Source organism: Chrysoperla carnea, chromosome 4 (genome assembly GCF_905475395.1).
Source record: "Chrysoperla carnea chromosome 4, inChrCarn1.1, whole genome shotgun sequence".
In the NCBI taxonomy this organism is placed as follows: domain Eukaryota; kingdom Metazoa; phylum Arthropoda; class Insecta; order Neuroptera; family Chrysopidae; genus Chrysoperla; species Chrysoperla carnea.
In genome coordinates this window covers 40,005,038-40,022,202 of record NC_058340.1, presented here as the reverse complement: position 1 = coordinate 40,022,202, position 17,165 = coordinate 40,005,038, and the positions used below count along the sequence as shown (strand labels likewise).

General features: G+C 29.8%; 1 long non-coding RNA gene across 1 annotated transcript; it reads right to left on the bottom strand.

Moving 5' to 3' along the window:
- Positions 1-1,028: 1,028 nt before the first annotated feature.
- Positions 1,029-8,114, bottom strand: LOC123298969. The gene is made up of 3 exons (XR_006535288.1): positions 7,639-8,114; positions 1,376-1,379; positions 1,029-1,038 (listed from the first exon to the last, which is right to left on the bottom strand). It is a non-coding gene; the product is annotated as an uncharacterized LOC123298969 (long non-coding RNA).
- Positions 8,115-17,165: the final 9,051 nt, after the last annotated feature.

The window sequence follows — 17,165 nt, the reverse complement described above, 5'->3', positions numbered from 1 at the left end:
AAAGAGAAAGCGATTTATAACTTTTTGAAAGCTTTGTAAAATTTAAGATTTATAATATATTAGTAAAGCACTTTCAACTTTCAACGATATATACAACGAATTTATATATGGTAGGGTAAGATGTAGTACCTATTATGTATCTTAAATCATTCTAGTAGATACAGCGATTGGACAGCGATTGTATTGAAATGAGGTTATTTTATCAGATCGCAGAGTGACTGAAGGCTGGTGGATTCGTTTTCGAATAAACTTAAAATATAAGTTTTTTGCTTGAAATGTACAAAATTTAGATACTATTTACAAGCCGGCCATTGCATGCTATTTTATAAAACATACTCAATGTAAATCAATGGTTAATGGTGAGTTAATTATTATACCGTATTCTAGCGTTAACTATAACGTTAAATTTTGATGAGGTAAAGCGACGAGCCTTAAATCTAGCAACATAATGTACCATCGATACATTGTAATATGTATTTACCAAATTTTGTAAATACATTTTTGATTTTTATGGTTTATTAAGTTTAAGTAATCAAATTATATGTTAACAAGTGAAATCTACAAAATTTTAAAAAAAACTAAACTTGCACTTGAAACGTATCTAAGAACACTCTCCATTAAATTGCCTTTTTTCTTAGAGCTTACTCCAGACTGAAGCACACAGATAGACACATAGACAGGCAGACACATAGCAGTCAAACTTATAACACCCCTTTTTTGGTTCGGAGGTTAAAAATACCAGTTAATGCTGTTGCTGGACACTCAAAGAAATGGAAATGCTGTCCATTAGAGTGAACTATATCGAGTCAATTTTTTTAAAGGTCATGTGATCGAGAGTGTTCTTAGTTATGTTTTAAAAGTATCTATCCCTATCTTTTGGTGGTTTCGAGTACGGAACTCTAAGCTCGCAAATGAATCATAGCTAAAATCACAGATTGTAAAACAAAAAAAATCAAAATCGGTTCATCCACGTAGGAGCTACGATACCACCAAATACAAACACACAGATACATAACTGACACGTTTGTATAACTCTTTCTAGTCGGGCTCTATGGTTTTTAATAGCACATAAATAAATTTATATTTTGATTCTATAGTTACAACACCTTCTCCTGTAGTTATTGGTCAAGTATATTTACATTAGTTTTCATTTAAATATAAGGACAAGAAGCTACCTATACCCTATTTACAAGTGTAAGTAGTAATAATATCTCTATCTCTTTTTGTACCATGATGATGAGAATGTTATAGATGTGGTAGAATGAAAGCTCTTGTATGTTATTAGAATAATGCTGATGTAAGCATTTTCAAAATTTTGTATATTATTCCATAAATATATGTTGTAATATACAAAATGATATTTAAATATACTTACTCTCCTCTATAAGGGTTATCAGTTTTATAATTGTATGTATGTGGATACTTATAAATTTTATCCACAGTATGGTCCTTAAAAACCCGAATTATCTATTCCTGACTGAATCATGTACGAAAAAAAAAGAGTGCGGTCGTGGGACCCCCATTATACACAGCATATATATCACAGTGTTACGTGATGATTTCTACCAGTACGTTCACCATGGTTGAAGCGTTGGAACGTTCCAACAACTTTAATTTCTAACGGGAATCGAACTAACGATCTTGCAACCTACCATTTGAACATTTATATATTAGAAGCTTTTACTTAACTTAGCAATGTATGTCCCAATGTTTATTCGGATGGAATCTTGCAACTTAATTTTGAAGCAAATACCTTGAATGGATTGATTGTTAAGCATGACCTGATTTTCCCATCGCTTCCAGCGTATTTGATATACCATATTTGATATTTAAGTTTTAAATTATAAATTTGAATAAAAAACTTTTCAAAGGAGGAGTACTAAAAAGTAGAAAATAATTATTTCTATGAGTCACTCATACATAACTATTTTTAAAAGCTTGAGGTTCTTTGAATCATCCTTGATATTTTGAATTTATCTTTTAAAAATGTATGAAAATGCCTCAAGCTTTTACGAATAGTCATGTATGAGTGCCTCCTACAAAATTATTTTCTACTTTTTAGTATAATAAAAGCTTGTGTTTTAAAAATTTTTTTTTATTAAAATTTTTTTTTCCAGTAGACTATGTGGATTTAATAAATTTAAGACTGCTTCGAAGCAAACTTGGTAAGCAGCTCAATTGCAGTATTTTAATTATTAAGTGGTCATGTTTTTCTGCTTGAGACGCCTTGCTTCATATTTTATATTTTCTTCACTTCAATCCTTAAAGAAACCAATCAGGGATACTTTTTTGGACCCATCAGTCTAAAACTTTCCATTCTTTCCTGTATATTTAATAAATAAATTAATAATAATACAAGAGTATAATATCTATTTATTTTATAATAAAATAATGCCCTACTTGAACCAACAACGTGCAGTATTGTACCTACTACATATCTATGAATAGACACTGTTAATATTATTATTTGAATAATCATATTAACAGTATAGTTAGAAGGCCTTATAAGACTATGAATTTTGCAATATATAATTAAATTAAAATCATACATTTACTGTAAACAACAATGTATGTACGTACTTGCTATATTCATGAACAGATTTCTAAAGGATAGTTCGTTCATACATGAAAATAGTTGGTTGTGTCCTACAATTAAATACAATTACTATTTTCCTATCATTAGTTATTAAATCATAAACTGTTTAAAGGACAAGCTTTTATTATATAAGAAGTAGAAAATATTTATTTCTATTTCTTGCCGAAGCACATGGAGCTATTGCTTTTGTACTGATGACGGGATTTTGAAAAAATTTCTTTAAATAAAAAGAAAAATGTGTTATTTTTTCATTCTCTGAGGAAGCGCAACTCCTGCACTACGAATTTCTTAAATATCAATAATAATTCGGAGTGCCTCTTCAATCGTTTTCATAATTTGTTGAAATGTCTATTTATTAAGTGTATTCAGCCTATATAGTCAGTGTTTCAAGCGTTAAAAATTGACAGTTGGTGATACTTGCTGAAACATTAAACATAAATAATCTTACACAGACATTAAAAGCATAAAACTTTATTATGGTAGGCGTCAAATTAATTACAGTAGAACCTCGATAAGTTAAAGTCCAAGGGAAACACAAAATATTTTAAGTTATAGAGGCTTTAAGTTATCAAGGGTCTATGTTAGGTAAAGGTTAATATAGAGGTATGTACATGTTTCTATGTACCCTAGTTAATATAGAGGTATGTACATGTTTCTATGTAGTTACTGAGGGCCTATACAGAGATTATTTATTTAAGTTATAGAGGTTGCGTATTTTAAGTTATAGAGGTTTTGGGCTCTGATGGGAAGGGAACATAGTATTTTTTGAAGTATCAGAGGTTTTTATGTTACCGAGGTTTAAGTTATCGAGGTTCTACTGTATTTCTATTTTTTTAAGGGGCAATCTTTTATTGCACAAAAAAGTACATGCTTATTTTTCGATTCATACTAGAATATTTTTTACTTTTTAGTGCAATAAAAGATTGCCACTTAAAAAGTATTTTTTATTATAATTTTTTATTTAAGACTAAAAAAAAGCCAGTAAAATATATATATTTAAACCACACACCTTATCATACATTGTCATCCAAACTAAGGGTGCATGCAGAATTTCAGCTCATTCGGTTGTCGATAATTGCTTCAAAATTGGGCTACAAGATTCCACCCGGACAAGCATATATATATACAATGGTGACAGTGATGGGAAAATCAGGACGCCACTTACCTTACCATAGATTTTCATCCAAACTAAGCGTGCCTGCAAAATTTCCGCCCAATCGGTGGACGATTGAAATTGAAACATACATACATACATACATACAGACAAATATCGCAAGTTAAGGAAAAGCTTGTGAAATCGATAATACTGTTGAAATACGATTTTTTAAGGTTTTAAACTAGAATTTTTGAGAAAAAAAATGTTAGTACAGGGAATTGATAATTAATAATAATATAAATAGGAGCTAAAATTAAAATACATATTTGATTTTAAATTAAAAAAAAAAAGTTGATTAAAAATTTACATTTTATTCACACACTGGCTAGAGGTAACAAAACAAGCAAACATCAAATTATTTGTAACTGTGTCAACATTCTGTGTTCCCATCCATATTTCGAATACAGAACATACAACACACGTAGACTGGGAGCCTAGAATAAAGTGAAATTTCTATTACTTTATTTTTTTCTGCCATTTAGAGGATTGGTAAGTTTGGAAATAGAGAAAATGAAGTGTTACTCGTGACTCGAATGCTGAGAATTTGTATTTTCATCTTCGAATTTCCAGGATTATTTATGCCTGCCGTTTTTATTATAATAAATTGACTTTAAAATGACGACCCTCAAACCAGGTGAAAAATAAAGTTCCATTTTTTGACTTTCCGAAGTTATTCAAAAATTTTTAATGGTAAAATAAAAGTTCAAAATTTTAAAATTAAACAAGTGACAACAAACAATTGACTTAGTTAATTGTTGAAATACCATGAATAGACAGTGTTGATTACTCTGTCACATTACACATACATACATCTCACACATATATAACTGATATACCCATATATTACATACTATACAAAGTGCGCATAATTTGCGCTCTAACGGGTCAAAAATCTTTACGAAAAAATATTTCTTACAAAAGTATTTTTATAAAGAACATGTTTTACATTTAAACCTTTGTTCTATCTCTAACGGTTTACAACATGGGGCCTACGGGCCTAATTACGCTATAAAAATGTCAGCTTGATATTTTACAGCTCTTTTCGTTTTTGAATAATCGTTATGACAGGCGGACAGACAGACGACTGACAGACAGACAGACAACCAGAAATGGAATAATCAGGTGATTTAATGAACACCTATGCCAAAATTTTGTTTATAGTATCAATATTTTTAAGCGTTACAAAGTTGGGACTAAACTTAGTATACCTCGGTATATTTCATATACATGGTATAAACACGAAAATCGAATAATTCAATGTTCATCGTGGGCTCACGGTCGAATATAGGAATTATATTTTATCATTTTTTTAATTAAATTTTTAATCTGTTTAATTTTAATATACAAAAAATTTTTAATGAGAATTTTGGAATGTTTATATTTTATGTTTATTTGTTGTTTATCTTAAAAATAAACAATTAAACCCCATTCGTACGTTGGTGATCGATTATTATACAAACAAAAAAATTTTTTGTTAACTTAATTATCACTTTATTTTTTAAATCAAATGGAATTAGTTGGCGCAGTGGTGTATCATTGTGGAAAATTTTCGGATCCTCTTGAGGAATCAATGAAGTATACAATATATATAGCACAAACTTTTCCTCAGTTTTCCTTGTCTTCTTTTTCGCGTTGAAGATGTATTTATGATGTTTGTCATGAAGTAGCTAAAATCGAAAGTTAGTAGGAGAAATCATTAAATTAGAGAAATATCAGGATACCGTACCTACTCGAAAAGAACTTCCCTCACAAATTCTAAGAACAAACATTATAGGAATTGGCTATTTCTATTAGACAATTCGGTCAAGCATTTGAACATAATTGTTGCAAATTAATTTGATTTCTTAATAGAGATATATTTATTCAATATCTGCTGCAACGCATATATGAAATGCAATGTATATATGAAACATACCAAGGTATACTAAGTTTAGTCCCAAGTTTGTAGCGCTTAAAAATATGGATACTATGGACAAAATTTTTGCATAGGTGTAATATAAATTCACCTAATTAATCCATTTCCGGTTTTCTGTCTGTCTGTCGTCTGTCCGTCTGTCATCACAATTACTCAAAAACGAAAAGAGGTATCAAGCTTAAATTTTTATAGCGTGCTTAGTACGTTAGGTCAAAGTTATAGGTCAATAGGGTCTTGTAAACCGTTGAAGGTAGAACAAAAGTTTAAATATAAAAAATGTTTCTTATAAAAAAATTAACAACTTTTGATTTAAATATTTTTTCTTAAACATAACTGTTTACCCGTGAGAGCGCAAATTATGCACAATTTTTTTAATAGTATGTATTATATAGGAATATCAGTTACATATGTGTGACATGTATGTGTGTGTAATGTAACAGAGTAATCAACACTGTCTACAGATGGTATTTCAACAATTAACTTAGTCAATTGTTAGTTTATACTTGTTGTTATTATATTTTAGGCCATCTATTATCACATGACAAAATAATTTTCCCAATATCGTCAAATTGTCTACGATACTTATAGGATGATTGAAGAAACTGAAATTTGTCTTTCGATTAAGTAATATAACGTTTAAATGATAATGATAAATAAAAAAATACTCCAACACAAAAATTTGTACACGATATTTTGTGTTTAAATAATGATGTTGCTTGTAATCAGAAAACAAAGTTACAAATTTATTTTCCCTTATAACAAAAAAAATAAAACTTTGCGAATGTTTGTTTAAACAATAATTTAGTGGAGTCAATGAATACATAAAACAGGCAATCTTAGGAAGTACTCAAGAACAGCTCCGATTTTGATGATTTTTTTTTCAGAACGATTCTTTTTGTATATTATTTAAAACCAGAAACATTTCAGATGGGGGAAATAATCTGGAGGGGGAATAGCCAATGTCGTGACTGATATATCGACTCCCAGCCTAAATGGCTAATGATAGAAGTTTGAAATTTCGAGAAGATATGAACTTTATACTGTAAGTGTCACATAAGAAAGAATTTTTCAAAATTCATCCCCTAAAAGGGGGAAATAGGGGATGAAAGTTTGTATGAAAATATATAAAACTGTACTTAACTGATTTTAAAAATTCTTTCACCTATAGAATGCTACATTATCAGCAAGTAACATATGTTGTATTTTATTTTCAAAAAAGTTAGGGTTCCGCACTAAAAGTTAAAATCAATTTTTATTGCTATTCAGTTGAAATAATAATAATAATAATAAATGTAACTGTATTTGCAATAAAGCTTACAGCGGTTGGTACATTTTCTATACTAATATTAAACAATGCTTTTAACAATAATACAAGAGAGAAATAGAAAAAGAAGAAAGTATATATAAAGTAAAAAAATAAATTAAATGCATTAATTATAAATTGAAGCTTAAAGTTAAATCTTAGACTAAGTATATAAATATTATTCGAATAAAAACAAAAATTAAATCGAAATCAGTTCATATCCCTTCTTTAGTTTAATATTATTGAATGAAATATACTCATATCTACTGATTATCATTGGCTGCTGGTTATCGAATCATAGTCAGTGAATGAACAAATTTATCAATTTTTGCCATACCTGTAGCGCCCAAACTAGGGCTCAAATCCAAAATTGGTAAATGACTTTTTCCTTCGTCTTTATGAGCTTATTCTGTAGGCCGACGATCTGCAGTCAATAACAGAGCACCCTGTATATAGTTGGATAAGAACTGGCTCAACCTTATAACCGATGTCGTTATAAGCAGTTTTGACTGCTTTTCATAGCAAATTCTATCTTTTCTTGTACTTCCTCTTACTCTTTACTTTTCCAATAAGATCAAGGAAATTGGTTCTTCAGAATGTTCAAGCTAATAATTTTAAACATTGCCATACTACATTGACACAACCTGTATATGTTTGTTGAAGTCAACATATTGGCGAACGAAATTACCTAGAGATGGCTCTGGTGTGAGTGCAATATGGCCGATATAGAGGATTTTCGTTCAAGTTGTCAAAATAAATTTTTGCATTTTTTTTGTTTATTTGTTTTTTTTAACATGGAGAAAGCCCTGGATATTAATATTGGTGATATATTTTATCTACTTGGTGGATCAGTAAGGCCGTTGAGGGAAGGAGAGGCGCTTTCTCGTTCCAAAAACTTGTTTTTCTGTGGTATCCAATCGAAGCAAAATAATTGTTTATTAATCAAATCTTCATGTTTGAAAACGTCGAACATCACCGAAAAACCTCATGAGATCCAAATCAAAGTGTTTGTAGCCAATGACAACAAAAAAATCGAATGCTATTGTTCTTGCAAAGCGGGCAAGTTTTGTATCCACTTTAACCTTAACTTTTCGCATTTTGGAAAATTATGAAAACTGACGCCTGTAGATCTTGTTTTCCCACACTGGGGAACACCACAACGTTTTTAATTTTTGATAATTTCATCTCAACAACAAAAACATTCAGCACTTGTGTAGCTGTCAAATCCTCTATAATAGTTTCACTAGTCCTCGCTGCGCGGCGCCACCGTATCTTGCGATCGCCAATAGTACAACAAAATAATACATTTATCAGTTGAACAAAAATAAATAAACTTTTCACTAGTCTAGATATGTTGTTGTTAAAGATATAAAGGTAACGAGTACTACGAGCTATTGCTACCTCCCACCAATACCATAACATTGAAATGTACCTCTATCGAAGTATATATGTGAAGGCTTGGAGCCCCTTTGGGAATATTATCCTCTATCGTCTTGTTAAAACCAAAACAAGCTTAACAGAAATATACAGAAACATCAAGGAAGTTACTTCTTCATTGAATGAAACATCCATCCATACATACATACATAAATACATGCACACTCACATATCATCATCATGCATACAAATTCAAAACAAGCGGTGGATATTGCCGTTAGATGCCAATCCAGCAGCTTTTTATTTAAAATAACGATGATATAATTTAGTTAAAATTATTGTTATTTTTGGAGTCGGTGTCAGTCAAGAAAACAACTCTGACAGAACAGTTTGCTACCTTACTTGGCGGACACCGACTCAAAAACAAAAATAATTTTGACTACATTATATCATCGTTATTTTTTTACTTTTTAGTGCATATTAATTTGTTTTTTAAAAGTTATTCTTTTGAAGTCGGTTTTCTTTTTGTTAACAGTTTTTTTTCTTTATTTTGTCATTTTTAGTGAATCTGAAGTATCCTAACTAATTTGTCACTAAAGAAAGAATCATCAAAATCGGTTGGCGTGATGTTGAGTTATTCGACCTCTTGTCTTGCATACTTAAAGCAAATTAAAAACTTGTATGGTTTTCTCATGGATGCCATTGTCAGAACTGAACCAAAATGAAATGGGACCACACGGGAAGCACCAGATTTCAAAGAGATAAAGAATCATCAAAATCGATTCACCCAGTCGAAATATCTGAGGTAACACACATAAAAAAAATACAGTCGAATTAATAACCTCCTCCTTTTTTGTTTCAAGTCCGTTAATAATTATTGCTGACATTCTCTTTTGAGTATATTGACAGGAAAGCCTCAGAGAAACTAATTCAAAATAACCAACCATTTATTGATCACAGTGCTGGTAGTCGAGATCTTACGTTAGGACCATCAACTTGTCACAGAAATTACCGTTTTCATACGCTTTGTTATAAAAAAGTGTTTTTTTCGGTAATCATTAAAAACATATCGATGCAACTGCGGTACCAAACTCACCTGTAAGAGACAGTCTTTCAGCAAAATCACCTTGGCATACTTTTTTCAAGAATCGTCAGTTATAATAATGGGACCCTATTGTGTACAGCAGATATAGCATAGTAAATGGTGAAAATACTTACAATATCACAGGGTTTGATAAAAAACTGTAATTTTTATAAATAATTACTGAAAGTTTTTCAGGTGCTATTGAGAAAGCCACTATTGATGGCAAATCAGTTTCGGATTAAATGACGAGAGAGTCCTAGACGCGCACCTCGTCGGTGCCCCTCTTACAGCCGTGTATTATAAATTGAATACTTATATAAAAACTAGCTTCGCTTTCATTTTTACCCGCATGATGTACCTATCCGTTGAAATTTCATACATACTAAGTTTCATCATAATCCGTTTAGTTGCAATTACACACCGCTGGCTTTCACCTATGAAATGATTTTCCCAATAATATTATTAATTTTGGTGAAGATTCATCGATTTTCTACCAGAAAGTTCACGAATTCAGAATACCATCCCCATATAATAATATATGAAGATGAGTTTTACTTAACTTTATATCTAACAAATTCTTCTTACCTGTTGTTACTGTTTTACTGCTGCTACCTGGTTTAGCAGAGTTCTTTTCATTTCATTTGGATGTATGTGTGTCGCCTTAGGTGCTTTAAATAACATGTTATTTTAACTTGTATTATATACGTAGTTTGTACAGTTATAAGTATTAATTGGAACGCAAGAGACCTTCAAACAAAAGCTTTACAATTATATTTCAAATACACATCACGAGTAAGAAATCAGGTTTTTTAAATTTTACTGTTACTGTATCCTAATACTACTAAGATTCTCAAACACATATATGATCAATAAAGGATTATGATTAGAAATTAAGTACTCTTTTTGTACTTTTTGGGTCAAAACTACCTTATATACGGAGTTTTATTGAAATTAGAGATAACAAAAATTTCTCGATTTTTTGCAATTTTTTTTAGGGGCTTACCCCTTTGAAAAAATCGATAAAACGCAAAAAAAATTTTTGTTTTGATTACTTTTTTATCTTAATTTGTTGAAACTCGGTGGAGGGGGTAATTTTGATAAAAAAAGTATAAAAATCAGGTTAATTTAATGATTGAATGCAGAGTTTTTGAGATTCCGCAAGATTTGGATCGATTTTACTCCGTATCTCAAAAACTATTCAACCAGTCAGCAAATTCACCCGATTTTTTTACTTTTTGGGTCAAAATTACCTTATTTACTGAGTTTGATCGAAATTTGAGATAACAAAAATGACTTTGAGCAATTTTTTTAAGGGGTAACCCTTTGAAAAAATCGATAAAAACGAAACAAAAATTTTTTAGTTTTGTAATTTCATGAAACTCAGTGAATGGGTTAATTTTGATCCAAAAAGTGTAAAAATCAGGTCAATTTTATGATTGGACCTACAGAAAGTTGCAATGTCAGCGAGTATCATGGTCAACACTTTATTTAAAAAACGTTTCCCAGCAAAAAATTAAAATCCATAAAATTGTGATAAAAAGAGGGGATAAGTGAGGACAATAATGCGATTGTCTTTGTTTTTAACCGAGAAATCACCCAGCAAAGTGGGCGGGTATCTGCTAGTTATTATAAAAATGAACAATGCATTCATTATATATAAACTCTGGTACTAATCATATAATGAAAAAAAGTGGAACTAAGTATTTACACGAGTTGCACTAAATTTGGTTCTTCGACATTACCTTTTCATTATAACTCTTCGTCTTCTGAACTAATTGACATATAATACTTTTTAACTTATAATATTTTTTATGTTATTATATTGAAGCTTGAAATAATATAATTGAAAAAAAAAGTAACATTTGTTTTTAATTAAATATGCAATACATTTTACGAGTAGGTATATAATGAACTTTAATAATGATACATGTACACACAGAAGTAAATAAACAACGCACTAATTAAAATTACGTAACCGAACAAGAAATAAAAATAATACTTTTCTTTTTTATTTTGAGAACTAATTGAATTAATTTACTTTACAAAATTATATTTACTGTTTTTTTCAAGCTATTTATAAATGGAATAATATAAATAAAACAAAAATGTCATTTATAGAAATTCAAATTAATTAGTTTCAAATTGTTTATAGTTATATCGGAATTGAAAAAAAAAATCTTTTAAAAATTGTAATGGAAAATTGGATTTAATTGTCGGTAATATTCTTTTATATCAAATCATTCATAACGGAAATAAAAATAATTAAGACGGACAAATTACAAATTCTTTATAATTATATCAAACAATTATATAAGACAATTTGGGAAGTATACTCAAGAAATAGTTATGTCGCTAAAATTTTATTTAAAAAAATAGTGTTGCGTGTGTATTTCCCAAGTGTTTAAATTTAGAAAAGTGAAAGGGAAAATTTTTGATCGAGTTTAAAGATAAAATTAACACACACCAAAAACGGGAGATGTCGTGTATCACCCGACCGAGCAATGTTCCTTCGTATTTTCGTACATTACAAATGTAGCGCTTACTTTTTTACAAGATATTTTTTTGCAAATATAAGGTATTAATTTTAGAACTCAAAAACTTGCTTTATTCTTTCAAGAATTTAATTGTAGCTACATAATTATAATATTAGATTAAACAAGTGAAAACGAAGATTTGACTGAGTTAATTGTTTAAAAACCATTACCTATACAGGCAGTGTTGATTACTCTGTCATATTACAAATACTTTCACGTCACACATACATAACTGATAATCCCATATTAACACATACTATAAAATTTGCATGTAATGTGTGCCCTCGTGAGTAAACAAAGATGTTTACAAAAAAATGTTTCAAACAAAAGTTGTTCATTTTTTTACATTTTTTACATTTAATTATTTTTTCTATCTCTAACGGTTTACAAGAATCAATTGACCTATGTTGCTCATTTACAAACTCGACCTCACTTTTTACGTCCCGAGTGCGCTGTAAAAATTTGCGATGTAAAAAATACAGGCGGACAGACGTACGTACAACCGAAAATAGACTAATCAGATGATTCTATGAACACCTATACCAAAATTTCTTTCAAAGCATCAATATTTTTAAGCGTTACAAACTTGGGACTAAAATTAATATACTATGTATATCTCATATATCGAACCAAACTAGTATCGAACCAAGGAATATAGTTCTTACCGGGTGTTTCACGACAGCTCTCGATCTTTTTTTATTCCCTTTTTATTTATTTATGTATTTTTTAAAATTCAGAGTTACATTTATATATTTTTATTGGATAAAAACGACATTCCGCTGTATAACAACCTATCTATCTAAATGCCACTCAATGTAGACAAACGACACCTGATAATATAGGTAACTACATCAAATTGTTGTTTACCATCATTCAGTGTTCATCGTTTGGTGTATGTCTTCATTGTTACATAATGTTTCGTTATGTTACATAATGTTGACATCTCGTTGGCACATAGTTGTTGTAAACATTTTCACAAACAATCTCTTTAACAATGTCAACAAAATCACATCATCATCAACGGTAGTTCGCTGTTTTCGTATCCTCCGTAGCCATAGTAGAGAGAGCAACGACTCTGTTTGTTGGGAAAAAAATAAAAGTTTTTTATTTTTATTTATTTTTTTATAAAAATTGATGATTGAAATACTTTTATGTTTACTAAAAATTTTATGTCAATATTCGTTAGTAACATCTTTTAATATAAAATAAACACAGATATCGAACTTGAATGGTGGTATTTTCTATTCACATACAGGTGAAAATATTCCATTTTTTGACAAACATGCATACGTTGATCTATATTTGTCTATAAAATTATTAACATGGGTTTTTCATATACAAAATTGGCATACCCTTTTTACCCCCTTAGGGGGTGAATTTTGGAAAATCCTTTCTTATCGTATTCCCACGTCATACAAAGAACACACTCTCTAAGTTTCAGGTCTCTACGATCAGCGATTTAGGCTGTACAATGATCCGTCAGTCATTCAGGACAAAGAATTTTATAGATATAGATAACACATGAGATATAATTTATAAAGATATATTAATAAAAAAATAAAAAAAAATTTAAAAATTAATTTATTTTGACATTATCATAAATTACAGATACTAAAATACTAAAAAAGTAGTCAATATAAAATATTTCACGGCCATCTTTCTGGTATACTCAATGAATAATTTCTACTATACATTTAAAAAAATAGAAAACCAGACATATATTTTACTTGTGTAAAACAATCCTTACCATTATTTCGAGTGTTATAGAAAGGGGATAAGCGAGAGCAATCTTTATCAATCTTTACTTTTAAACCCAGCGAAGCGAGTGAGTATTACTCTAGTTTAAAATAAAAACAATCAAATTAAATAATAATTATAATTGTATCAAACAACACTCACATACTCGCACATGAAACGAATAAAATCTAAGTGGATAATAACGAAAATCAGACGGAGAAAAAGTATTATTAAAGGATAATGAAGACGAAGAGTATTTTTATTTTCCTTTTCCCGTCTTCTGTAATCCATGCTTATGCCTGTGTGTTGTGTATGACTCTGCTTCTCATGGGAATTATTTTATGTTGGAGGTACACTTGAATCAGATACAGTGAGTGTATGTACGGTTATATTATTGAATATATGTGACTGGTTATATTCAAGTACATGTTTTTTCTCTATGCAATGTCACGCTCTTGTCATTCATGTCAACTCTACCTTACACAATCTATGTCCATCTATTTAACTAAGTAGTTGAGTAAGTAACAATCTCTAAGTAAACTATTTTTACAGAAAAATCCTATTCCATAGATTTATAAAGTAAAATATCGTAGACTAGATGAAATATTTTCTATGTTTTTGGGATTATTACAACGGGTTTTTGGAACTAATGTCTAGTGTTGTTTGAAGAGAAAAGTTACCGGACAACTTTTATTCTAATTCCCCATTTCTAAAATCCGATGATTTGAATGAACAACCAACAAAACAAATTAATATGTACTAAAAAGTAAAAAATAACGACAATATAATATAGGTACAATTATTGTTAATTTTGGAGTCGATGTCAGCATGTCATTATTCGTCCATTTTTCGTGGAGATACCTAATGCAAACCTAGGACTTATATGATTTTCACATGGATGCCATTGTCAGAACTGGGACAAATTGAAATGGGATCACATGGGAAGCACCAGCTTTAAATAAAAAAATCTAAAATATTTTTGATATATTGTGCCTGTATTTGATCTACTTGACCGATAGGTAGGAATGCAAAGGATACAAGAACCCGTATAAAAACACAAAAATCGAATAATATTGACGACTAGATTAGTGATTCCCGAGGTCCTCCAGAAAAGCTATCTAAAATCGGGCATTATGAATGTTTATGACGATACTATAAAAAATGCTCGCTAGGGTGATACCATAAAAATCGTCAAATTAACAAAGTATGGTTTTGTTTTATCAATATACGAAATAAAACTTTTATGTTCCATTTGTGTCGATAATTTATTTTGCGCTATTCAATTTTCTTTTAGAGCTCCTTTAAGGGAAAATGACGATGTATTAAAATTTTTCAAAAAATCCGCCATAAATCGTTTGGGGTAATTTTTTTGGATTTTTGTTTTTGATTTTGAAAAACTTTTTGTTCCTACGTTTTTTAAGTCCCTTAAAAGTGGTAGTTGAAAAAACGGAACAGCGGAAGGATGGATAAAAAATCTTCCGATCTATGTCTCAAATAAGAAACCTGTAACAGTAAATATGGTACCACAAAAAATGTAGTTCCAGTATCTTTCGAAGATGTCTATGGATGAATTCACTTATTTGTCTTGTATATATTGTGTATTTAATTATCTAACTGGACAAATGGATGTTTGGTTGTCTTGAAAATAAACAAACAACTGCTGTTTATATACATTTTTGTTATTTCTCTTTGTTTTTAATCAACTAATATTATTATTTGGTCTAGTTTACTTGTTATTGTGGTGAGTGCTACTCCATAATATTCAGACTAGGAACTTCATTCAATAATGCAACATCCTTCATTGTCTTATTAATCCAACATAAAATGTAATCAGTCTTAACAAGAACTGATCGAATAACGACGAAAAAGAACATACATTTGTATCAGTTTTAATAAGATATTCAATCGCAATTTGAATTCTTTTTATGGTTAATGCATTATGGCAACTTGGACCAATATTGTTACATTTTATATTATACAATGTAGGTATATATGAAATATATCATAGTATATTAAATTTAGTCCAAAGTTTGTGACGCTTAAAAATATCGATGCTACTTAATTAGTCCATTTCTGGTTGTCTGTTCGTAAACACGATAACTCGAAAACGAAAAGAGTAATCAAGCTGAAATTTGTATACTGTGCTTAAGACAGTAAAAAGTAAGATCGAATTCATAAATGAGCAACATAGATAAATTGGGTCTTGGGGCCGTACGACCCATCTTGTCAACCGTTAGAGATAGAATAAGAGTTTAAATGTAAAAAATATTCCTTAGAAAATAAACAAATTAGTTGGAAACATTTTTTTGTAAACATCACTGTTTATCCACGAGGGCGCAAATTAGGTGTAAATTTTTTAGTATATATTAATATGGAAAAATCAATTATGTGTGTGTGGCTATTTAAGAGTAGATGTCTTTCTTTACTTACGTGATATCAAAAAACAAGCGATTGCGTCATCAAGATTGTCTATACATGGTATTTCAACAATTAACTCAGTCAATTGTTTGTTATCACTTGTTATTCTTGTATTTACTTTATGTACATTACATTGTCCGGTTTTATTTGAACAGTTATGGAACTATCATTTCATTAAAATAAAAAGGAGTTTTCTTTATTCCACAATAGATCTTCGTTCAAACTTATTGAAGCGAGATATTTTAGGCTGATGTTAATATTAGACAACTTCTTTAAAGCTTTCGCAGTAATTGTTAATAAAATACTTACAAATCTCGTATGCATACCTCTTCGTTGCTAATTTTTAACAACCAACATATAAGATTCTACCATACACATGTGGTATAAGATGTCACGAAAAAAATTGATTTTTATGACTGCTAAAACATAGGTATGATGAAGTTTAACGTGAACTTGAAAGTGATGGAGTCTTTGTCCTTTGTCCTTTAGCAATATATATTTTAATTTTATGGAAGTTTTGCTTAGTATCACGTCAGATATTATTCAAATAATTTAAAAAAACGTGTTCAAATCATTTTATGGCATTGTAATTCCACTATGACTTACTTTTATAGTTAAAGAAGTTAATATTAGTGTATCAGGAAAACATCGGTGTCTTTCCTAGTGCGGATCGAGCTTTTGTTAACCCAACGACTCTAACATGAAAAACGTACTTAAAGCCTACCTATCTGAAACGTTGACGGCGCTTGTACCAATTTACATATCTCTATTTGTTTCTTTGCGTAAACTTTGCGGAATTCGTGAGATCTTTTTTCATATTTGCGATAATACTTCGATCGTCATTTTAACTTTTGGTTATCTACCAGCATTAGCACAACTCAATTCGTTGAGTTTTGCCTTAAATGAAAGGACTTAATAACCAAAGGCATGCAGTCCTGTTTTTATAAAACAGTTTTATATACCAAGCAGATTAGTCATTGTAGTACGATTATGATAAGATGACCAGATGTGATTTTTATATGATTTAAGAAATAAATAAAAAGAA